The sequence below is a fragment of the Protopterus annectens genome, chromosome 14.part0 (genome assembly GCF_019279795.1).
Source record: "Protopterus annectens isolate FY-2018-M chromosome 14.part0, PAN1.0, whole genome shotgun sequence".
NCBI classification, from domain to species: Eukaryota; Metazoa; Chordata; order Ceratodontiformes; family Protopteridae; genus Protopterus; species Protopterus annectens.
In genome coordinates, this window is record NC_056748.1 from 953,601,212 (window position 1) to 953,626,571 (window position 25,360).

A 25,360-nucleotide genomic window follows, 5' to 3' on the forward strand; every position below is an offset into this window, starting at 1 on the left:
AGTGTTAGTCACTTATCTGTGAATTTATTTCTGCTGAATATCTGAGCTGTTTATATCTGCGGTGGTGGTGCTGCAGTAGCGTTGTCGCCTCACAGTTAGACGTTGCCCGTTCGATTCTCATTTAGAGCATCTTCTGTGTGGCGACATGTGTGAATGGGCATTTCTTCGTTGAAGGTTATGCGTTAGGCCTGGCAAGCCAGCATGTAAAACTCTACTGCCAATCATTAGCGGACCGGAGTTCTGCTGTGGCGACCCCTAACTGGGAAAAGCCGAAAGACACAAACATCTGAGCTGTTTATATACCTACATCAACTGTATTACAAGCTAAGTACAAAGTTGCAGTGTTAAAGACAGTACTGCATTTTATTTTTCTGTTTATTTATGTTTCATTGAATATTGTGTTAAAAATAGTACTGAATTTTATTCTTCTGTTTATTTGTTTCACTGAATATTTTGGTCTGTCTGCAGTTAGTTTCCTGCTCTCCCCTCCCTGTTCTTGTTGTGGTATTAATCTTGGTGGCTTTTGAATTGCCTGCCTCTCCTGTAAATTTGTGTTTGAATGTTCTTCCTAGGTTCATCTCATTTGCTCACTCAACCAAGTACAGTGAGATTATATTTTGATTTCAGACACTCTTACCAATCCCATCTGTTCAGCTCTATCCCAGCTCTATCCCAGTCTTGGGTCATTAGCTCATTCTACCTAATACAGAGAGAACATTTGAGAAGGCCAACCCACTTTGGTCCTTAAAATTGAATTATTTTCTGTTTCTCCTTTCTCCCTTTCCACTTTACTAAAAAAAAAAAACTTTTCTAGAATCTCCTTCTCTTCTAAGTGTGCTTCTCAGTTGAAAAGTATATATTTTGCAACTTTTTAACTGCCCAGAGTTGAATAAAACAATATTTGAATTCAGTTCAGAATACAGTTTGAATAAATTGTATTTATTCAAACTGTATTTGCTTTAATATTGCTACACACTCAAGTGTGCTAGCTTGCACTGCACTTGAATTGTTTTTAGTGCTGTTTTAGCTCTCTTTCTGTAAAAAAAAATTCTAAGCTTGTTTTCTGCCTTTCCTGTAACTAGTCTAGTCCAGATACATATTTGCTGTATCCAGGACTGTTTGTAAGCTTCTGAGGCCCCCAAGCCTTATTGTGTTGGAGGGCAACCTTCTAGCGTATCAGTGGGAGTGGTAAGCACTAAGTAACCTATCTACCACAAGAGTGGTTTCTGGCCCAGAAATTGTAGTTTATTGGCTGTTTGGGCACTTTTTCCATCTCTTTCAACTTTCTGGTCTAAAAGCTCACATTTGCACTTGTTTCCCACCTTTTCTGTAGCTAGTCTAGTCCAGATACAGTTCTGTTGTATTCAGGACTGTTTGTAAGCTTCTAAGTCCCCAAAGTCTTTCTGTGTTGGAGGGAAGCCTTCTAGCTTATCAATGGGAGTGGTAAGCACTAGGTAGCCTATCTACCACAAGAAGAGTGGTCTTTGGCCCAGAATTTGTAGTTCATTGGCCATTTGGGCAGATTTTTCATTTCTTTCAACTTTCTGGTTTAAAAGCCCATATTTGCACTTGTTTCCTGTCTTTCCTGTAACAAGTCTAGTCCAGATACAGATTTGCTGTATCCAGGACTCTTTGTAAGATTCTGAGAGGTGCCAAAGTCTGCTCTTCAATTTTTTCCTTAGATCTGCTAGTTCTCTCCTCTCCTGCACTTTTACTAGCTTATTAGTCTAGTACTTTACCATATGTAGCAATTACTCTAGCACACAAAAGTGCTACCAACACTAAATGTTCTACAAGGAAACAGCTCCAGTACTTATTATTAATGCCCACCCCTCCAGGCATGTCTAAAGGTCAGTTCCCTGTGCTTTCTTCTATTAACCTGGTGAACTTGGGCATCCTGAGGCAATATAGCAACTGCCTCATGTACACTGACAACCCTCTCCTTTAACCTCTCAACACTCAGACTTGTGAGAGATGCACTTATATATCCAAATTGGAAGCCACGCACTCTCCAGTCAAGACCGGAATAGCTGGTCAAGAGGAGAAGGTCAACACTTGCACCACTCCACATGGAACACATAGCCCTCCAGAACACGCACCAGTACTTCCTTCACATAAAAACACAAACCACACACCCACCTTCACAGAGTCTCTCAATAAAAATCTACCCAAACAGCAGAAATCTCCTAGACAGAAACACACTTGACCACCACAACACAACACTAATCACGAGACACATAACTCTCCTAAACAGTGTGCCACTCAACCAAAGCCCCTAAGGCAAAACAGCATGCCCAACACACTAGTCATAGGTGACTCGATAGTGAGGCACACTGATGTCCCACTCACTAGGTTGAATAAGGAGAAAGTAACAGTCAGCTGCCTGTCAGGTGCCAGGATCCGCCACATAATGCACGCACTCAGGTCCCTCAACAACAGGTACAAATATGACTCTGTCATTGTACATGTGGGTGTGAATGACCTGAGATGTACCTCCCTGGACTACATGAAAAGAGACATGGAGGAGCTCTCAGCTTATGTAGCCCAGGTGGGTATGACCCTAGCCCTGAGCAGCATCCTACCATCACCCAGAATGATACCACAGTACAAGCAAAAATGATTGATTTCAACAATTGGCTAAGTTTCTGGTGTCATTCAAAGGGGTTCCAGTATCTGTCAGCCTGGGATGACATGATTGACAGGCCTTGATGCTTTTCCAGAGATGGCCTGCATCTGTCACCTCTGGGCTTCCGGATACAGGGCTAAGACCAAATTACCACCATAACAGCTACAAACAAATGCAACCTGAGTGTCATGCTGCTCGATGCTAGAAGTCTAAATCTCAAAATGCACTCGCTCAAAGCACTCCTTAAAATGGAGAACATTGACATTTGTGCTGTGACAGAGACCTGGTTCAAGGCAGCAGAAAGCACCCCTGCACTTCCAGGCTATAACTCATTCCAGACCTTTCAGTCTCAGAACTTGGACCGAAACTCCAAAGGCAGTGGTGTTTCCATATTGCATATTCTTAAAGGATGCATATACCTCCAGACTCGTAGCCCAACATAACACATCAGAGATACTTCAGGTGCAGCTAACACTGGGTAAAACAACGATTCAGGTCGTAGCCTGTTATAGGTCCTCAGCTATGGCCCAAGACTCACACTCCACATTTCTAAGCAGCCTGGAGAATATTAGGGTCCAGCCTAACACTCTCATACTGGGCGACTTCAACTACCCCTCCATTTATTGGGAAAACTACTGATGTACCAATGCACTTGCCCAACATTTCCTGGAATTTATTAATTCCAAATCCCTGGGCCAGCTCATTCTTACCCCTACTAGAGGTAGCAACATCATTGACCTGGTCATTGTTAACATGGGCTACCATTGCTCTACACCAATAGTCAACTCCTCCTTGGTTAGATCTGACCACAAACTAATCAACTTGGAAATCCACATCCCTCCCACTCCCCACCCCCACAAAGGTAACCACCATGAAAAACTTCTCCAAAGCTACTTTGGGCTCCTAAAAACAGAGGTGGCTAACTTCACGGCACCCATGCAAATGAAGAGTAGTTGCATGACCGCTAAATCATAAACCAATGCGCTGTACAAACATGTACACAAATGCATGGATCTCACCATACCCAATGGAACCAAGACGCTCTCCTCCAAAAAAAGAAGCCAATCTGGTGGTCCCCTGCCATAAATAAACCCTACGTCAGAAGGAGGAAACTGATGCGGAATAAGGTGAAGTCCCAAGACTGGAAAAACTCCCTTATCAGCCTCAACAAAAAGTTAAGATTCCTCATCATATCCTCTAAAGCTAGTTATGAAAACAGAATTGCAGCAGATAGTAAAGACAACCACAAGGCCTTCTATAGTTATGTAAAGAATCTCCATAGCAATACCCAGATTTACTTTGAGCTATTACACAATGGTACCCCCTATACTGAGCCAACAGATATTGCTAATATACTGACTGACAGATTCAGTGCCAACTTTACCCCCCCCCCAAAGGACCAATCACAATACCAGACTGATTGCCAGACACCCAGTATTAAAACAGCACTGTCCAAGGCCAAGAATACAGCTTCTATTGGACCTGACAATATCCCTGGCTGTGTTCTACATGAACTACAGAGTGGACTGGCACCTCACCCTTGTGCCATGTTCAATCACAGCCTCACCTCAGGCTTTGTCCCTACTGAATGGCGCACTGCTATAGTCATCCCTCTCCACAAAGGAGGAGCAACTACAGACCCTGGGAACTATCACCCCATTAGCCTGATGAGTCTGATATGCAAAGCTATGGAACAGATCATCATGGACCTAAAAACAAGGATATAGGGAATCTCCTACTCCGGATACCACACAGTTTGGTTTTGTGAAGGGTAGCTCATGCCTGCTCAACTTGGTCAACTTCTTTGAGTCAGTCCCCAGAGCTGTGGATGAAGGCAAGGTGGTTCATACAGCCTACCTTGATGTGGCCAAGGCCTTTGATAGCATTCCCCACTCAGGAATCATAGAAAAACTCACTAAGCTAGGCATCAACCCCTATATTACTAGGTGGGTTGCAAACTGGCTCACAGAGAGAACCCACAGTGTGAAAGTAGCTGATTCCAAGACAGACTGCCGACCAGTCACAAGTGGAGTCCCGCAAGGATCGGTCCTGGGTCCTCTCCTGTTTGGTATCTACTTCAGATCTGAAGAAGTTCAAGTTAATATACTGGACAAATAGCGCTTTATTTTATCCATCAAATACACTTATTTCATCTGGACCACACCACACACATCAGAGACCCACATACCCACCTATGCAGGGTTACTCAACAAAAACTTACCTAAACAACAGAGACCCCCAAAACAAACTCACAAGCATTCCACACACAGCACCAATCACATCCCATACAATAGTCAGTGCACCAGTGCCTCACAAACATAGCCAATTAGGCAAAACAATAAACCAACACAGCCCATAAGGCATAACAATAAACCAAACATACTAGTCATTGGTGACTCAATAGTGAGACACACTGATGTCCCCCTAACTAGGCACAACAAGGAGAAGGTCACGGTCAGCTGTTTGTCAGGCACTAGAATCTGCCACATCACACACACACTCAAGTATCTCCACAACAGGTACAAATATGACTCTGTCATTGTCCATGTTGGTGTGAATGACGTAAGACATACCTACCTGGGCTATATGAAGAGACACATGATTGAGCTCTCAGAGTATGGGCTCCAGGCAGGTATGACCCTAGCCCTAAGCAGCATCCTGACTTCACCAAGAATGATACCACAATGCCAACAAAAAATGTTTGACTTCAACAATTAGCTTAGTTTCTGGTGTTTTTCTAAGGGGATCCAGTATCTGTCTGCCTGGTTTGACATGGTTGACAGGCCATGATGCTTTACCAGAGATGGCCTCCACCTGTCACACCTAGGATTGTGGATCTTGGCCAAAGCTCTTGCCACCCCCATTGTGACTTTTTTAGGCCATGTCCCAAAGACAAATATTCCAACATAAAAGATCTGTCAAAAAGCAGATTGAAAGTCATGCTGCTCAATGCTAGGAGCCTTAATCTGAAAATGCACTCACTGGAGGCTCTCCTTGATGTCTGTGCAGTCACGGAAACTTAGTTCAGGGCTGCAGAGAGCACCCCTGCCTTACCAGGCTATACCTCATTCCACACTTTCCGACCCCAAAATGAGGTCGGAAAAACTAAGGTTGGTGGAGTCTCTATCTTCATTAAGGACAGGCACACCTCCAGACTGGTTTGCCAACAGGTTGCACTGGAATTACTTCAGGTGCAACTAACAGTTGGGAAGACACCCCTCCAAGTTATAGCCACCTATAGAATCCCCTCAATGTCTCAGGACACCCACACCTCCTACCTGGACGTACTAGACTCCATCAAGGTACCCCCCAATGCCCTGATCCTTGGTGACTTCAGCTACCCCACCATAGACTGGGTGAACTATTCCTGCACTAATGCACTCACTCAATGATTCCTTGACTTCATCAATTCTAATTCACTAGATCAGCTGGTCGTATCCTCCACAAGGGGACATAACATACTGGACTTGGTTTTCACCAACATAGGCGGCCACTGCATCACTCCCATAGTATGTTCTTCCCTGGTGAGATCAGATCATCGGTCTGTCTCATTCAAAGTTTCTATCCCCCCGAGCTCCTCCCCAGCCATAACCAGACTAAAAAACTTCTCAAAAGCTGACTACAACCTCCTAAGGGAGGGTATCAGCAGCTTCACACCCTCATCAGATGATGCAGACAACTATGCTGAACAGTACGCCAGTACAGTATACAAGCACCTGTACAACTGCATGGACTCCACCATACCCAGCAGAACTAAAATCTGCTCCTCAAGGAAACACAAACCTGTCTGGTGGGCACCATCTATCAACAGGCTTTACAAAAAAAGGAAAAAACTGCTGTCCAAGGGTAAAAAGAAACAAATTCCAAATCGGAAAAACTCCCTCCTCTGCCTCAACAAACAAATTAGATCACTAGTGAAAACCTCCAAAGTCAATTATGAGTTGAAACTAGCCTCCAAAACAAAGGGAAACCACAAGTCCTTCTTCAGTTACATTAGAAACCTCCATGGCGAAGCCCAAGTTTGTTCCAAACTAATACTTAAGGGTACCACTTACACAGATCCTGCTGACTTAGCCAACCTGCTGGCTGTTAGGTTCAGTGCAAACTTCACCTCATTTACCACCACCCAAAGGCCCAGTTGACATCCCCAATACTTGCCCACACCTCATATCTCTGAAGAACAAGTGTTAAAGGACCATCCAAGGCAAAGAGCACAGCTTCCATGGGACCTGATAGTATCCCAGACTGTATTCTGCACCATCTCCAGCAAGAACTAGCTTCACCATTGAGCACCCTATTCAGCCACAGCCTAACTACAGGCAGAGTGGAGAGCTGCCATTGTCATCCCTTTGCACAAAGGTGGTGCCACTACTAATGTGGGAAACTATCGTCCCATCAGCTTGACAAGTGTGATCTAGAAAGTCATGGAGCGTATTATTATGGACCTCATAAACAAGGACATAGACAATCTCCAAGCACTCGACCCCACCCAGTTTGGATTTGTCAGGGGCAGATCTTGCCTATTGAACCTAGCTGACTTCTTTGAGACTGTCACCAAGGCCCTGGATGAGGGAAAGTCAGTGCATACAGCTTACCTTGACCTGGCCAAGGCCTTTGACACAATCCCCCACTCGGGAATTATCAAAAAGCTAATGCAACTTGGTGTTAATCCCTATCTAGTCAGATGGGTGGCCAACTGGCTCATAGATAGGACCCACAAGGTCAAAATAGGTGCTGCTACCACTGACAGCAAACTTCTCACTAGTGGTGTTCTCCAGGGATCTGTCCTGGGAACCCTACTGTTTCGCATATACTTCTCAGAGGTCCAGGCAAAGACAAAGAGCCTGTGGCTGACCAAGTTTGTGGATAACTGTAAGTTGGGTGCTGTCATTGACTCTCCAGTTGATGTTAACATACTGCAAGAGGGTCTCACAGCTACAAATTACTGGTGCCAAAGTCATGGCCTTAAGTTAAATGCAACAAAATGTGTTATCATACCATTCAGCAAACCCATGGCCCCTACTGATTACCACGTCAATGGCAACCCCCTAAGCACTCAACCTGTTGAGAGAGACCTGGGTACTCAGGATGACAACAATCTCACGTTCGACCATCATGTGGTGGCTGTGTCAGAAAGGCCTTTTACTTGGTTCATCTTATAAGTAAACGGATTGCATCCAGAAAAAAGGAGGTTATTAGCTCTCTGTACTCCTCCCTTATTAGACCTATGATTAAGTATAATGCCCCATTTGGTACGTACCTCTGCAAACCTGTCCAAACACCTGCACCAACTGGAAAGGTCACAGAAATACCTCACAAAGAGAATCCATGCCCTCCAATACCTACGCTATGTGGACAGGCTTAAATCTCTATCACTCTACTCGGTATTAACACAGATTGCTCAAACGTGATCTGTGCCTCGGCTACAAGGCAATATCGGACCTTGCCCTACTAGAGATGCTCTAACTCCTCGTGCATTACCTGCTCAATAGGCCTAAATCTAATAAGCAACATCAACAGAACCTGCTGGTGAGGCAGATTTGTCTCCCAAAGGCTGCCCCCATCTCTGGAATAGACTTTCCGTACATGTCAAACAGAGTACCTCACTGGCCCTCTTCAAACGCAATCTTGATAAGTGGATGGGAATCCATAAATTTGTCCCAGGGGTTCCACCTTTGTCCCTCAGTGACAGGTGACAGGTGCTGACTGAGGTTTCTTTTTTGGCTAGGCTTGTAAGGACCCCAGGGCCAATAGCCTAGTAACCTCCTATGAGCCTATGATCCCAAAACATTCCCTTTCTCTCAGATATGGCAATTTCAGAGTCAGTATATATAAGTTCAGAGGTTCATAGGTGTGTACTAGGCTAATGGCCCTGTTGCCTTTATAAGCCTAGCCCATAGAAGTGCACTGGCATCATGCCACCTGATGTTAGTTTCCAGTACCTCTATCAAGTAGAGCCACTGGAGTGATCCCCAGGGTGAACTTTCTATTTCCCATCCACTCATCAAGATTTCTCTTGAAGAGGGCCAGTGAGGTGCTCTGCTTGACATGTATTGGAAGTCTATTCCAGAGCATGGACAGTCTCTGGGTTATAAACCTGTCCCTCCAGCATGTTCTGTTGATTGTGGTAATGAGGTTGAGGTCTCTGGAGGGTGTGGTGTGGAGGGATTGGTATTTCTTTAGCTGTAGCATTTCTAACAGAGCTGAGTAAGACATGGCTTGGTAAGTCAAGCAGAGATCACCTCTTAGTAGATGATATGAGACAGAGAATAGCTGGAGTTTTTTGAGTCTGTCCGTGTAGGACATGTGTTAAGGCCTAGGGTCCTCTTTGTGAAGCACTTTTGTAGCCTTTCCAGCTGTTGCATGTGTCTAGTGAGGTACACGCCAAATGGGGATTTATACTCGATGGCTGGCCTAATGAGGGAAGACTAGAGAGAGATGACCTCTTTCTCATGGATGCAAGTTGAGGGGATGTGGGGCTTGTCCCCTCCCACATGGGGGTGGCAGCTGGGGCTTGCTCCTCTGCCAAAAGAAATTTTACAGAGAAGAGTGATTTTCAATATTTGCTCTTTTTCTGTGTTTTTTTTAATCTTTTCAGCACTTGGCACTTGAGTGTCAGTATTTCAGTTGCATGACTATTTATAAAAGTCAATCTAAAAAGAATTAACATTACTAATAACAATCTTTACTTCTGCACTTCAGTTTTGATACATCTGAACAAAGGAGCCATTTTCATGGCAATTAGAAATAACCACATAATTTGATTCATCGATAGCATATGAACCTTTTCTTCCTGATTTTTTTCTTGATTCATTCTCGTCTCATGTATAGCTATCTTGTTGTCTGGCATTTAACCAATCACAAACCACCAATATATTTCTGTAACAAAAGTAAATTCTGATAACCATAACAATTCACTTCTGATTATGCTGCTGCAAATAGGTGCTGGGCCATTTGCTTTGGTCTCAGGAAACTTTTTCTTACAATTTAAATATTACATATTACCTTTTTGTGTGCTTCTTTAACAATTTTTTTAAATATGAGGGAGAGATCTTTTGTAGAAGTACCAAACTAGCTGCAGGACACATAGGCTCACACTACTGAGTAAGTAAGAGAGAGTTTTCATTGACCTGTCAATCAGGTTAAGAATAAAAATTCTAACAGGATAGATTGCTTAATACACTATACACACTGTCGGCCTGAATATTCCCAGAATGAGTGTTAGAGAAACTGTAGAAAGGGAGCTGACTAACAAAGCAGTAGAGAATTATTAAGAGACCACAAATAAAAAAGAAAGGGAAGATTGCAGCCATACATAAAATCAGTTTGGAAGAATTAGAGACAAAAGGGGTGGTGGATGGGTTCAAGCTCAAAATTAATTAATTAATTAATACATTGGTTATTTCCAGGAAGGATTAAAGTTATCACTGTGGTAAGTTTAGCAATGTATGCAAAAATATGTGACATATTTAATGGGAAGGAATATTAGCATAGCTGTATGGGATCAGCAAATAGAAGAGATAAAAGAAGTGAAACCATATGTTGCAGACTTGAATAGGTAGAGTGAACCATAAAAACTGGGGAGAGTTGTGACTTGCAGAAAAAAAGATAAATAACCAAGGATGAGAATAACAAGATTTTCTGACATGACTCAGTGGAAGGTACGATGACCGATTATCAGCAACAAGTATCCCTATTACATACCAGTGTGACAGTAAGATCAAACTATCTATATGAGATTAATTTCTACAAGATAATGTATCAGGCAGTCACTGTGTTTTCAAGCTTTGCAGAGCTAAACTATGTAGAGGACAGAGTAATGGAGACTGAAAATGTCTGTGATCATATGGCACCACAACAAATGCCTTATTTGATGTAATTGCAGGAAGGATTGGTGTAAGCACTATTACTTTATTGATTTAATATGGATGCAAAACTTTAAATGTAATGCATCTGCTGAGAAAGATAAGGTTTATTAAAATGTGAAAGTCTGGTGGCAATGATGCAGTCTTTGGGCTTGAGGAAGATGGTGAGTTTATGATGTCAACTTATGTCATGAAAGGAGAGACTGCCAGCACAGCCAGCTGGAATTTTGTAAATAAGTATATGTAATTTGTATCAACATGATTTATATAGGATGCTTGTGTTATAACTGTACTAGAAAAGTATGTCAAACTGGTTTGTACAGATGTGTGTTGAAAAGGTATTTTATAAAGTGTTTGCGTTTGAAATGTAACCACAGTGTGCCCTGCTCGAAGAGAATGGAAATGTAAATGCACTATTGTAACTGTCTAAATGTATAGATTTTAACAGTGGAAACTGGAATACAGGAGGTTAACTTCAGCAAATTGTAGAAAAATGGCTGAAATCAAATTTCTTTATAGGCTATGCAATAAAATATGGCATCTTTCAATTTTTAATGCAGCTAGAGACAGAAAGTCTGTGCCGAGAAGCTGTATGCATTGTCTTTAGGGTAAACTAATTGCTAGTTTCAAAATGTGAAGGAATGCAATTGTTTTATGACTTTCAGCTTCTGCCAAATATCTGAGGTCTATGTATTTTTACAGTTAGATGCTAAATGCTACAAGCTGCTAGCAATGGTTGCTTTAGGCCTGGGGACTAGAAATCAGATGGCAAGAAATAATGTTATTCTGCAAGCCAGCCCAGCAGTAATGTTTAAAATATTAATTTGAGAAGTCTCTTAGTGAGACAGAGCATTCTGTATTCCGTCTTGGACCTGACAACAACAAGAAGATTCAGGCACCACATCTGCCTTGCTCTAATGAAGTAAGTTTCTAGGGCATAGTTATTCTCTTAGATATAGTCAGGAATATATTGAAGCCTAGTTTAGATATTTTTCTTTATTTGAGACTGTCCTGCAATGTTGTTTTAAATATTTCCTGTGGTTTTGAACTCTGATGTCACTGTGAACATATATTTAGTATTGTCTTGCTCTTTTATTATTTATTATTAAATATATTTAAACATTTCATTGTGGATGATCTGAGTAGAGATATTTAAGTTTTGAGAGTATTTGCATATTTATTTGGCAACACTGTGTGGGCCACTCCTAATAGCCTTGCTCTTGGTCAAACACCCTTTGTTAAGGGCCTTAAGGTAGCTGGCAGGAGTGGCTTGTGGCAGTAAAAACTACCTTATAGTCTAGGCAGAAGGGAGCATAGCTAGTAAACCTGTGCCAACCTTTCCCAGGTGTGTGTGTGTGTGTAGTGTGTGTGTGTAAATCAAATATCAAAGTCAAAATATCAAGTGTGTCAGCTACTTGGGTTAGACAGAGAGAGTGCTGGAGGTCTAGCCTTGGTCACTCAGCTGAGATCTTAATTATATATCTGTGCCAATGGGGAGTCTTATTGGGGATCTGGAGGAAGGTAAAGAAGTCATCCCCGGACTGACTGTGGTCTCTGTGTGCTCTTAAGGGAAATTGCACTTATAACATATAGAGAGGCAGTACAAAGTGCAGGTAGTCTGTCTAATGCCTTTACAACCTATAGTGTGGCAGTACAAAGTTCAGGTAGTCTGTTTGATGCCTTTACAACATATAGAGAGGCAGTACAAAGTTCAGATAGTCTGTTTGATGCCTTTACAGCATACAGCAAGGCAGTACAAAGTGCAAGTAGTCTGTCTGATGCCTTTACAACATATAGTGAGGCAGTACAAAGTTCAGGTAGTCTGTCTGATGCCTTTACAGCATATAGCAAGGCAGTACAAAGTTCAGGTAGTCTGTCTAATGCCTTTACAGCATATAGCAAGGCAGTACAAAGTTCAGGTAGTCTGTCTGATGCCTTTACAACATACAGTTTGGCAGTTTAAAGCTCAGGTAGTCTGTCTGATGCCTTTACAGCATAGAGTAAGGCAGTACAAAGTTCAAGCAGTCTGTCTGATGCCTTTACTGCATATAGCGAGGCAGTACAAAGTTCAGGTAGTCTGTTTGATGCCTTTACAGCATAGAGTGAGGCAGTACAAAGTTTAGGTAGTCTGTCTAATGCCTTTACAACATATAGCAAGGCAGTATAAAGTTCAGGTAGTCTGTCTGATGCTTTTACAGCATATAACAAGGCAGTACAAAGTTCAGGTATTCTGTCTGATGCCTTTACAGCATAGAGTGAGGGAGTACAAAGTTCAGGTAGTCTGCCTTCCTGTGTCCTACTAAACAGTCTGAATAACAAAGGTAATAGTTGTATGCAAAATGCTTTTTTTTTTAATCTCAATTACTTAACTCAATTAATGTTGAATGGAAATGTTTCATGGTGTCAGTAGTAATCATCGAATTAGCTGATTTATCGTTTATTCAGAGATGGTGCTTCTACTACAGTTAGGAAATATTTTATTTCAGGGAAGTTTATCCAAGAACTGGAAACTGTGGCTCTATAAATTTGATTTGATCCTGAATATGAACAGAAAAAATATTTATATCATACAGCATTGCACTTTTTTGCATGCTTCAGGGAAGATTACTTCTAGTGGGTAATATATCTGAGATTTTAGACAGAGAAAGAGAGTGAAGTTTCAACACAGAAGCTTCAGAGTAACTGTGATTGTAAATAAAATGGCAATTATGTCCATCATTTTACTTCCTGAGGGTTCAAGATCAAATGAAAGTTCTGACACTTATGATACTGAATTAGTAAACACATCCAAACACTATGAATATGATGAATTACATGATTCATTCATATGCGGTATAACATTGTGCAATGTTCAGAAAGATTACATGAGATACAGACTACTACAGAAAGCAGAATTAGCATCTTGTAAAATTTTAGGCACATGTTGGAAATTGCAAATTGAAGATTTAATGGAACAGCAAGAAATTTGTGAAGTTGTGTGTAAAACTGAAAACAATATGTCTGATAAAAACAGAATAAAATGAGCCCTTTAACCCATTACAGTCAGAAAAGGGCATGGATACAGTTTTGTTGATAAAGCCTACATGAGGTTTGCATTAAATCATTATAAAAATGAAAGGTTCTACTCTTGATCAGATATGCAAAATCTTTATGGCAGAAGAAATAATATTGATGAGCAGTGTACAATGTGAAAACTGACTTAGCAAGTTAAAAGACTATGTATAGTGGAGTACAGTCATGAACATTATTTTCATAAGTTTTGAAAAGTGCTTGCTGGGCCAGAATGTAACAGCAAATTTGAAACAAAGAGTAATTCAGGGTTCTGGGTAGGGAGATACTAAACACAAATAACCATTGTGCTGTTTAGACTAGATACACGTGCCGAATGTGAATTAGCTTGAATTAATGTCTGCTCAAACCCTTGAAAATGCTGAGCTGCAATTAGTTTGCTTTTTTAAGACATTAGAGTCACATATGGATCATGAATTGCTTATTTGCAAATATAATACTAATCAGGAGAAGATGCATTTCCAGACGGGTAGAATAGAATGATATTTGACATGCATACTTAAAACTGCAAGAAGCATGGTATATTGAAAATAATGTGCAAGTAAGAAGTGACAATTTGCTTCATAACTGAAGATCTGTATACTAGTCAGAGCTATTTTGAAGGAGTTCAACATATTCAGACAGATACATGTTCTAAAAAAACATCTAGTAACCCGCAGGTCCAGAAATGAATAGGACCTTTGTAAAAGAGAGAATATGTGTGTGTCTGTATGATTATGACATAGAGTGAATCCTTTACCTGAATGAACTAATTGAATAATGTTATTAAATAGTGAAACATACATATATGCATTCATCTGCAAACCCCCAAATAAAACTATAGTGAGGGACCATTATCCACTCTGTACTCTTACAGAAAGTTGTAACTTACATGCCAAATATACTTTATTGCATTGCACCCGAGGCAGTGAACTAAATAAAAAAGTTCCAAGCTGTATGCATTTAATATGCCTACAGGGAGATACAAAATTTATCACAGTCCCATCTGGTATATTATCAGCACAATTGATTCAAAGAAGTGCATTACTGATGATTGACTGGTGTGATCAGGGGAGAATACCAATAGACTGATTCAAGGACTCAATCCATAGTGACAGAATACCCTCAAGTTTATCAACAGCAAGTATAAAATTAGCTGTAGAACTAAGAAGTATGGATCATGTTTTGACTTCAGAAGGCTTAAATCAGGTAATTAAAATTCAGAGCTGTAGTGTAGTTGGCATAACCATAAGAAAAAAAACCTTATGAGACTTCTGGATAAATTGCTTTATTCAATCTTTATTATGAATTTGTTTGAAATAACAGTACCATTAAGGAAATTACATGAACAATATGATGAAGAAGCTGGAGAGAAGAACAAGAAAAGAGTTTTGGAATTTTAAAACAGTTAGTTACCAGAACACCTAAAATGAAGTACTTTAATGTGACTGGGCCAGTTACATTACATGTTAATGGGATCAAAACTGAATATGTGCAGTGATTTTCCAAAAAGCATGAACTAATTGATTGTGGTTCATTGTACAACCACAGACAACTAGTTCAGATGGAAGTAAGGGTAGCTAGCAATACTATAGTGCTAAGGATAATTTCACTGATATATTTTTGCAACAGAATTGGTAGCAGTGTGATGTTGCACCAGCACTGTTGATCTCCTGAGCAGTCCTAGTAATAGGTTGAGCCTGAGCAGAATAAGGTGCATCTGGTCAGCTGTAGTGAGGTAGAGGATAAGAAAAAAGTATGCTAGATGTCTATTTCTGATTTGCTGAATCAACCACATTTACAGAAGCATAAATAATATCTAGATAGAGATGAACTGGAAGCAACATGAATAATACTACAAAAGCCTAAGGCAAAACAGAAGCTTAAATCATTTTACAAAAGTAGTGAGGTAGATGCAGAAATGATAATGTTCAAAGAAGTTACAAGAAAACAAGAAAAGGTTAGCCAGGACAGTACCATAAGGAAAGAAAGTCAGCCTTGTTTTTCATAAAAAAAAAAAATCAGTTGTATGCAAAGTTTGTTGATCAAGACAGATAACATGATAGTTTCAAATCAAATGAGAAAATGAATATCAAAAAGAAAACATGAATCTTATTTGTGAATAGTCGAGTATAAAGCAAGAGAATATGATGTGTTATTTTCACTCAACGTGTCTTTGCAAGTAGTCCAGAGCTACACAAGGTAGCTTTTGGTTAGAACCGTGCTATGATTTAATGTTTATCAAAATAATCCAAATTAAGTAGTGCTGTCCTATTTAGTTTCAGATGTAGAAAAATTAAGAATGTTTGGGATTTACATTAATATCTGGAAATGCTTGGAAAATGGATATGTCATCTGTTTTAATTATTACTTCATGTTTCTTGAACTTGTGATGATGCCTGGCATTGTGTGTCAGGGTGTAATCAATTGAATAAAACCTGTATTCTTCATGCATGCATTCCAGGTGTTGGTGTATCAGATAATGGCTCAGAGAAGGCTAGTGCAAAATTCTGAGCCTTTTCTTAGAAATGGAAATTCTACCATGTTATGTTTATGCAGTTAAATGGAAAGGTGGAGAAAACTGGATAAATAGTAAATCTCTTTTTTATTTATTTATCCTTTGATGACTGGGTTAGTTTCACTAAGCTGTCAGCCTTTTTTCGGGGGAGACCTGAACTGGTATTTGTACTACTAAGGGTAAATGGGATAGGGCATCAGAGAACTTCCCCTACTCTTACTGTTAAAGCTAAAATGCCTTATAAAAGAATACAAGAAAGAGTGTGTAATCATTGTGGGGAGGCTGAAACAACAGAACATATGTTTTTGAAATGTTCTAGACTAAATCTTCAAACAAATATCAAGAAAACCCACCATTAACTTGGTATGTTTTTCTGCCACAATCGCTACCTTACTCCTCCTACAAAGTTTGTTCTCTCTACCGCATACCTCATTTCCTCCCTCCTATATGGCGCCCCACTTCTTACAAACCTAACTTCTTCTCTAAATACAAAACTCTCTTCCTATTATAACAAAATTGCCAAGTTGATGCTGCAAATCTTCCACCCATCATTGTCACCCTTCACAAACTAAATTGGCTAGAACTGCCCAATCACCTTTCCTACATTCAATTCACTCATGCCCACAAACTTATCTTCAATCCCTCTCTCTGTCCCTCCCTCACCTCCCTCAAAATGCATCTGCCTAATAGACCTCTTAGATCCACTAACCAGAATCTGATTGAACTGCACAAGCCTGTCTGTCCACCAGGCAAACATCTATTATCTTTTTCTGTAGCATGCCTCTGGAACTCCCTACCACCTCTTATTCATACCACCCACAACCACACTACCTTTTAAGACCTAGCTTCATTCTCATCTTATATCCCTCTGGGAATGTTCCTGCTCTCACCCCACATAACTCACATCTGTTAGGCAAACATCTATTAACTTTTTTCTAGCATGCCTCCAGAACTCCCTACCACCTCTTATTTGTACCACTTATAACCACTCTACCTTTCAAGACCTTGCTTCACTCTCATCTTATTTCCTCTGGGAATTTTCCTGCTCTCACCCCATATAACTCCCTCAGCATTGCACTCTGCCTCGTTTCATACTTCACTGTAATCTAATAAGACACCTAATCCACCTTTCTCTCCATGCCCAACTCTTTATTCTACTTCTTCTATTGGTTTCTTTTTTCCTACTTCTGCATTAAACTCCTCCTGCTCCACTTATCCTTATATTACTCTCATATGATACCTATATCAATTGCCCAAGCTTCTACTGTTAAATCTCCTTTGTACGAACACATGAATGTGTAAATATTTGTAAATACTGACTAAGGTTTTTCTTAATTTTTTTCTTTTCTTTTAAAATCCCCATTGTATATTGAAATTTTGCTACTATGTTCTTCAGCTGTATTACTGTATCACTCATTTGCCTATTATTTGTTTACATTGTATAATGTCTTTTATGGAGCTTTTCTCCCCAGGACTCCATTGAAAATGGGCTCTTCCAGGCCCAGTAGACTATCCTGGTAAACAAACTGTAAAATAAAATAAAATAAATAAAGAAGTTATGGGGAAAAAAACATGTGAAAACAAGATATTGAAAGGTGTCAAAAAGGCTAAAGATTTAAATATGAATTTGTTTGACTACGGGTATTATAATAATAAAAATGAAAAGAGGTTAAACAATCGATACAAAATATTCTATAGTTTATGGACAATATGGAATGAGAAACTCAATGAAGTTAAGTTTAATGGGAAATGGATATTATCTCAGACTTTGAAGAAGATATTTTTTGGCTGTCGAAAAAGGGAGGGGTGAAATGATTAAAGAATATGGGATTGTAGTGTGTTATACATAAAAGTGTAAATAATTGCAAATAATGTATATTATGTAAATAATGTATATAAACTGTGATAACCAATAAATAATCCACTACTCTTTTTGGTAGGTGTCATGGGATCTTTTACACTCAACTGAGCTACCACCAACTGAAGCAGATGGGGCATCAGTTTAATTACTCATCCAAAGGACAGCACTCTCAAGAGTGTAGCACCCCCCTCTCCTTATGCTGCACTGCTGTGTCAGTAATCACTGCATGACAAAGAAGATGAGATACAATAATGATTGCTACTATATAGAATGCCACTTTAACATGAATGGAATACACAAATACTTTACTACAATGCAGTGGTGTGTTACCTGCTCAGTTACTAATGGGTTAGAGATTAAAAAGAAGGATTGGTATGTGTGCTTTTCATTTGACTGTTAAGTATCAAAATTAAGTTAGAGACAGACTGAAAAGGAATGTCAGGCAAGCACTCTATTATAATAAAACAGCTAAGATACTTTCTGATTTTAAAAAAGGAGTTAAAACGAGAATTTAGCAGAGCTGCTATATGAAACAACCAGACACAATTTTTCTGAGGAAATATGAGCAGCAAAGATCATTTGCTGAGAAATCTTCAGAAGAAAAATTAAATAATTGGTCCAAAGTTAATGACTTACAAAAGAAACTTTGAAGTATGCTTATGTGTCTAGAAAGATGTCAAAAGATTTATCAAAGGAGTTACTAAAATAGATGTCCTCGAAGAAGTACAAGACAATACTTGTGTGAGTGTCAACCACAAATAATACCAGTCAACATCACATGAGATACTAAGGCTATGATGAACTTCATCTACCATTAACATCTTTCTGTCATAATTTCAGATATGGAAGACCATTAAATTAGCTGGCCTGATACAGTGACCGTTTGTGAAATAGTATCAACAGTGTGTATTCATGCAGCCAAAAAATAACACCAGGAAACTGCAAAATTAGGGTCACATAGTGCCACCAGGAGTCTTTAGGATAAAAAAATGTTCAAATATCAGATGTTAAATCATATAAGCATAACTGCAAAAGGGAAGACACCATTAGAACAGATGAAGTCCCAATGTGTCTAGGAATGAAACCGTTTAACCATTGTATTTTGTGCTGTGATTCAAGTTTTTATTTAACATCTCTAAAACTTTACCAAGACTGGTTTCTTCTCTTATGGAGTTATGCTTATGTTACTTAACAACTGGCATTTGAACAATTGTTATCCTACAAACTCCCTGTGGCACTATGTGTGCCTAATTTTACAGTTTATGAAATGAAAGCAGCTGTGATAAATATAATCTCAATAAATAAAAAAACATGATCCAAGCTGTTCTACAAGCATACAGATTTATTACCAATCTGGTACCTCGGCTATTACTCGATGGTACAAATTAATAAAACCAAAAGGAGGCTTTTGGAAGTTTAGAGAGATGGAAACATATGGTGAAAACCCAGCTTGGATCATGGTATTTTTGTGTTTTTTTGTTGTTGTTTTGTTTTTTGAGTTTACTCAGACTTGTGTTTTATAAATATAATTTCATCTGATTGTTTTATTAATGCGCTATTCAAGATAATGCTCAAATTTTGCTAAAGTATTAAAGTGATGCAGATTATTAGGCTGTCAGTAAAATATAAAAGCATATATCTGTGTTTGGCATGTGAATCAAAGTACTGATAGTGTAAAGTCAATGAAAAAAAATGAATGGTGGTATTTAATTGATGTTACTGCAAAATATCTATAACATAAATGCAATCACTTTTACTTCTGAAACAAATAAATTGCTGTTTAAAACATTCAGAGTATGTAGGCCATATGATTTATTTTCATGTGTAGTATTAGACAGTCTTAATAGTAAAACTGCAGGTCTGGCAGCATAGTCCTTCATGTCTCATGCCCTCACTATCATTTCATTAAGGCTGGTGGTACAGAAAAGCAAAACAAATGTCTATACACTCACATACACACACACACACACACACACACACACACACACACACACACACACACACACACACACACACACACATCACACATATGTGTGTGTATATATCTATATATATCTATATACATATATATATTATATGTGTGTGTGTGTGTGTGTGTGTGTGTGTGTGTGTGTGTGTGTGTGTACTTATAGAGAGAGAGAAATTGAGAGAGAAAGGATTTCTATTGCCCTACTCTCTATGTGTCCTTTTATCTATTCTGTGAAATGCAGAGCATCGATATACCATATTTATGTATATCATTTGCTATATCATATGCACAAATTCTGGCAACAACTAGATTGATATATTTTCACAAAAAATAGTCTTCAAATTCTTCTCAACCCAAGGGATAATATGACCAGAGTCACATACCTTGTATACTAACCTTTCTGTCCATCATTCTTAATCAATCTTAATTAATTTACCTCCCACCTTCCTCAAATTTGCAGCTGACTCTATTGCCTACCCTGTGACTGCTAGAATCTACTGTTCCTACTCTTTGGAAATCTTTCTACACCACCCCTCTCCATAAGGGAGGCAACTCTACTGATCCTACCAACTATCGACCTATTGCCATTCTATCCCCCCTATCTAAGATCAGAGAAAAATGTATCCATACTCAGCTTCTAAACCACCTTCTCAATCACAGCTTACTCACCCCTACTCAACATGGTTTCCGCCCCTATCATAGCACTACTACTGCTCTACTCTCCTTCACCCACACCATTGCAGAATCCCTGGACAATAATAAACCTACTTCCTGTCTCTTTCTAGACCTCAACAAAGCTTTTGATACTGTATCCCATCCTTTAGTTCTATCTAAACTTGCAAACTTTCACCTATCCTCCTCCACCCTCAGCTGGTTCACTAGCTATCTATCTGGACGCCAACAATCTGTCAAATGGCTCTCCTCATATTCTCCTTTCCTGCCTATCTCTACTGGGGTTCCACAAGGTTCCATCTTAGGCCCCCTTTTATTCAGTATCATCACTTATAACCTCTTCACCTCTTGCAATAATTCATCTCTCATTCAATACGCTGATGACTCCACTATTATTTCTATAGCCGACAACATCTCTGACCTACACACTCTAACCCAAAAAGCTCTACTCTCCACGGAACAATGGCTTTCAAAAAACTTACGAATCCCAAATCCTAAAAAAAACAAACTCTTGCTCTTCCTGCCCCATTCTCTTGCTCAACATAGATCTTCCTTTGTCATTAAATCTTGTAATAATACAGCCATCCATCCTGACACCCACACTAAACTCTTAGGGGTTATCATTGACGATGAACTAAAATTCAATCAGCATATACAGCAATGCATAAAGAAATCCCATCAAAAACTTGGTCTCCTATATCGGAACAGAAAATACCTCACTCCTGAGTCTAGACTCACCCTTGGACAAGCACTTCTCCTCCCCTCTCTCCTCTATGCTGCCCCAGTTCTCACAAATATTCAAACTACTACCCTGAACAAACTTCAACAAACCTACCACAAAATAGCCAGATTCATTACTAACGGCCCAAACAACACCACCACTGTATTGCCTTAAAGTCTCTACAATGGCTGGAACTCCCACAATTACTTCATCTCTACCAATTTCACATGCTGCACTCTATGCTGTTTAAACCCTCCGGCTGTCCTTCCCTATCTCTCCTTGTTTCCATCTATACCCCTTCTCGATCTCTCCGCACCTGAAATCAGCAGTTGCTTGATGTTTACCACCCTAACAAGTCTGTTGGTAAGCAACTCTACAAGCATTCCGTGGCCCAAGCTTGGAATAAACTTCCCCTTGGTATACACTCTATCTCTCATACTTCACTATTTAAAAAAGAACTGAAGACACATTTACTCAATTCCAGAACCTGTCCCTGCTATGACCCTACTTAGCTCTCCCCTCCTCCCACACTCATATCTCTCTCATCACATCCTACTATCACTCTTGACTTTCCCCATCTGTTCAGCAACTAAGAATTTAATTTTTTCAAAGAAACAAAAATGTGGTTGTTTATTTCCACACAGGTAGATGTTTATTTCTATTGTTTGCTATTATTGTTTGTAATACTTGTTTTTTCTTGTTCTGTGATCATATATTGTATTTGCTGGAGCTTTTCTCCTCTGGTCTCCACTGAAAATGGGACAATAACCCAGTTGGACTAACCGGTTAACAAATGTCAATAAAATAAAATAAAAATAAATCAAGTATCCTCTGAGTCACCAACATCTTACACTTCACAACTTTTCACTCCTAGTCTGTCCTGTACTTAATGTCCTGATCTTTCTGATCATTCAAAACAAAATAAAGAAAGAAAGTAAAACTTACAGCATCAACATTCACACATTGTCTGAACACAAGGTACTCGAACACAGAACCCAAATATAAGACACACGCTCAGCACTAAATCTTGTCCCTTATGTAGCCATTACTTTAATCCAAACCACAAACACTCACATGTACAGTCTTCCCCCAATAATGAAACTTTCAGTACATGCAAAGGTTTCAGTATTGTTTAAAAATCTTCTTTACCTGCACACCTCACGCACTAAGTGGAAATCTTGAAGCTGTGAACATCAAAGTTTACAACAGTCAGCAGCATACATTTCTGAAAACACTAACCCCCCCCCCACACACACACACACACACACACACACACACACACACACACACACACACACACACAAACACACTCACATCCATGTTGTCAGTATTAAAAGATTTGGCAAAGAGAACTGCAACCATAAATAGATACATTTTGATTCCACTTACATAGATAGAAAATTGTGAGGGCATATCACATACCTAGAGAAAACCCATGTTGACGCAGGAAGAATATGAAATATTCCACACAGAGTGACCACAGTTCAGGATCAAACCCATGGCAGAGGAGTTGTGAGACAAAATCATTATCAGTGAGCCACCACACTACTAAACGATGTGTAAAGAAAGATTCCTATGCCTCATACAGCTCAATGGAGATAACTTTGCACTGGAGCTATGAATTAAACTTCAGCACTGTTACATTAGCCTGCATGCACTTTGACGTGCTCTTTATTTCAGTTTCCTCTTTAGTGGCGGATCAGCTTATACTGATGTATGTGCATCAGTTTTATTGCTCTTGTTGGGGCAATTACTTTTTGAATGTGTACCTTACACAAAGGCAGTACAGGCGGTACATTCATATCTGGAGTTCTATGTTTATTCCTTAAAAGGTGAAAGACTAGCACTTAGTTTAATGAGCTTCATCCTGGGTTTGAGTTCCTCAGGTTCAGTTTGTCAACTCTGCTGAACAAATCACCAAACAACGTAAATCAGATTTTTTAAAACTCCTTGACTTTCAGACTACTTAGAGAATGTCCATCACTAAAAGGCATACTCCAAATAATGAACACCACCTACTCTCTATGCTGCTAAAAATGTTATTCATTGTTAAAGACTTTCACAAAGCCTAAACAGTAGCTCCAGCAAGCTGGACTAACATTCTCAAAGTGATCATAAACGCAAATCACTTGCACATACTGAAAACAACAACTTAAAAGGTCTCTTAAAAAGGAGACTGCAAATGCATGAGCTTTACTCATCCAGGTGTAATCAGTATTGTGTCACTGCTAACCACTTAACTTCAGGACCAATCAGCTATTCTTAATTCCACAGAAAAGCACCGCTTGCTTTATCAGTTGATTACCTACAGTGTATATATTTTATATATTCTTTTTCTACATTGTCAATGCACTATATTAATGAAAATGTAATACTTCTTTGGATGTAACAGCCTTAAATCTTAAGTGGATATTCATGTTTGTACCTGACATCTTCCTGCTTTATGTCTCAGATTTTATGTGATTGAGGTAAAATGATGTATACATAAGAGCATTATACTTTGCTTTTGTTTTAACTTTGTATACAAAAAAAATAAATAAATTCTCCATGTATCTGTCTATATAACAAATACATCTAAAAGCAATTATTAAAGTTGTTGTGTCTTTCGGCTTTTCCCGGTTAGGGGTCGCCACAGTGGAACTCCGGTCCGCTAATGATTGACAGTAGATTTTTACATGCCGAGTTGCCAGCCCTGACGCACATCCTTCAACGAAGGTACGCCCATTCACGCATGTCTCCACACAGAAGACGCTCTAGCTGAGAATCGAACAAGACAACGTCTTACTGTGAGGCGACAACACTACTGCAGCACCACCAACGCAGTTTTTAAAAGCAATTATTAAAGTAACAATCAAAAATGTTCACTATGCATTATCTGAATTTACCTGGTCTGAAACACTTTATTATTCATTAACTGTTGTACATTGATGTCAGCAATTGCTTTTTGTAATGTTTCAGCCCTATGGTCCAGGTTATGATAGAAAAGGGTCTTCAGAGCAGCTCACCTATCTGGTTATCAAATGTTAACAGATGGAAAAAAAAGACAGGGTTCTAAAGTTTCCCCTTGAGAACAGGGACTTTGCACCTAGTCAGTTTCCTTGTTACTACCAAAAAATAAAAATTGCTAGTTTTAATCCTGCTGGCATTGTTCAGTAGCTGACAGAGCAAGGAGCTATTCCATTTCCTTTTTCCAGCACATAACAGCTTTTCCTACTGTTGTCTATAATACTTTTGTCAATAAAAGCAGTGTTTAATACATTGGAAGGAACATTTTTATTGCTGCAGCTGGTATATGAAGAACACACTCTCCAGCTGATCTGTTAGCTTCTATTTTCTGGGTAGCTTTCCTGCAAACTCTGTCCAAAACACGTGACAAAGCTGGCTTATTATTGTAGTCTAATTTGCTCAGTCAAGCACATACAAACCAAATTATTGGTAACTTCCTCTCAGCCTCATATGGTGCTGGACAAATTGAGCAAATGTCATAAAATTCAGTTAATTGCAGCCGGCTGTCATCATTTTATACCATCTGTATATATTTGGACCAATATGAGTGCTCATTGGCTTGCCAGTAACACTAGTAGAGTCAATAATTAAAAAAAGAAGGTGTCGCAAATACAGAAAGTAAAATGTGCTTAATAAGAGCAGAGGGCAGACCCACCTGGCAGCATTTTCAATGTGATAAGAACATTTCACTTTGTTGTAGTCCTGTCTGAAAAATAATCTTTTAATTTAAGCTCCTTGTCAATTCTGCATCAGAAAATATGCAACAAGCCATGGTTGGTATAGTTTCAATAGTTAACAGGGCAATTTCTTCAACAAGGTAGTTGTGAAATTTAAATTTGTACTCAGAAGTTTCAATTGTAATTTGCATTTTTATCAAATGTCATCTTCTTATAAAGGAGTAGGAATATGTATGCTTGTGATCCTTCAGATTCCATCATTGTTCAATGTTCCCACATGGTTTGAACTGGCAGTGTTACACCTGCACTTGTCTTCTGTCTGTCGTAAGAAATTTGTCTGCATATCTTAAATGTCTGGATTGATCGGCATTAACCTTAACTGTTACCCTTTTATTAA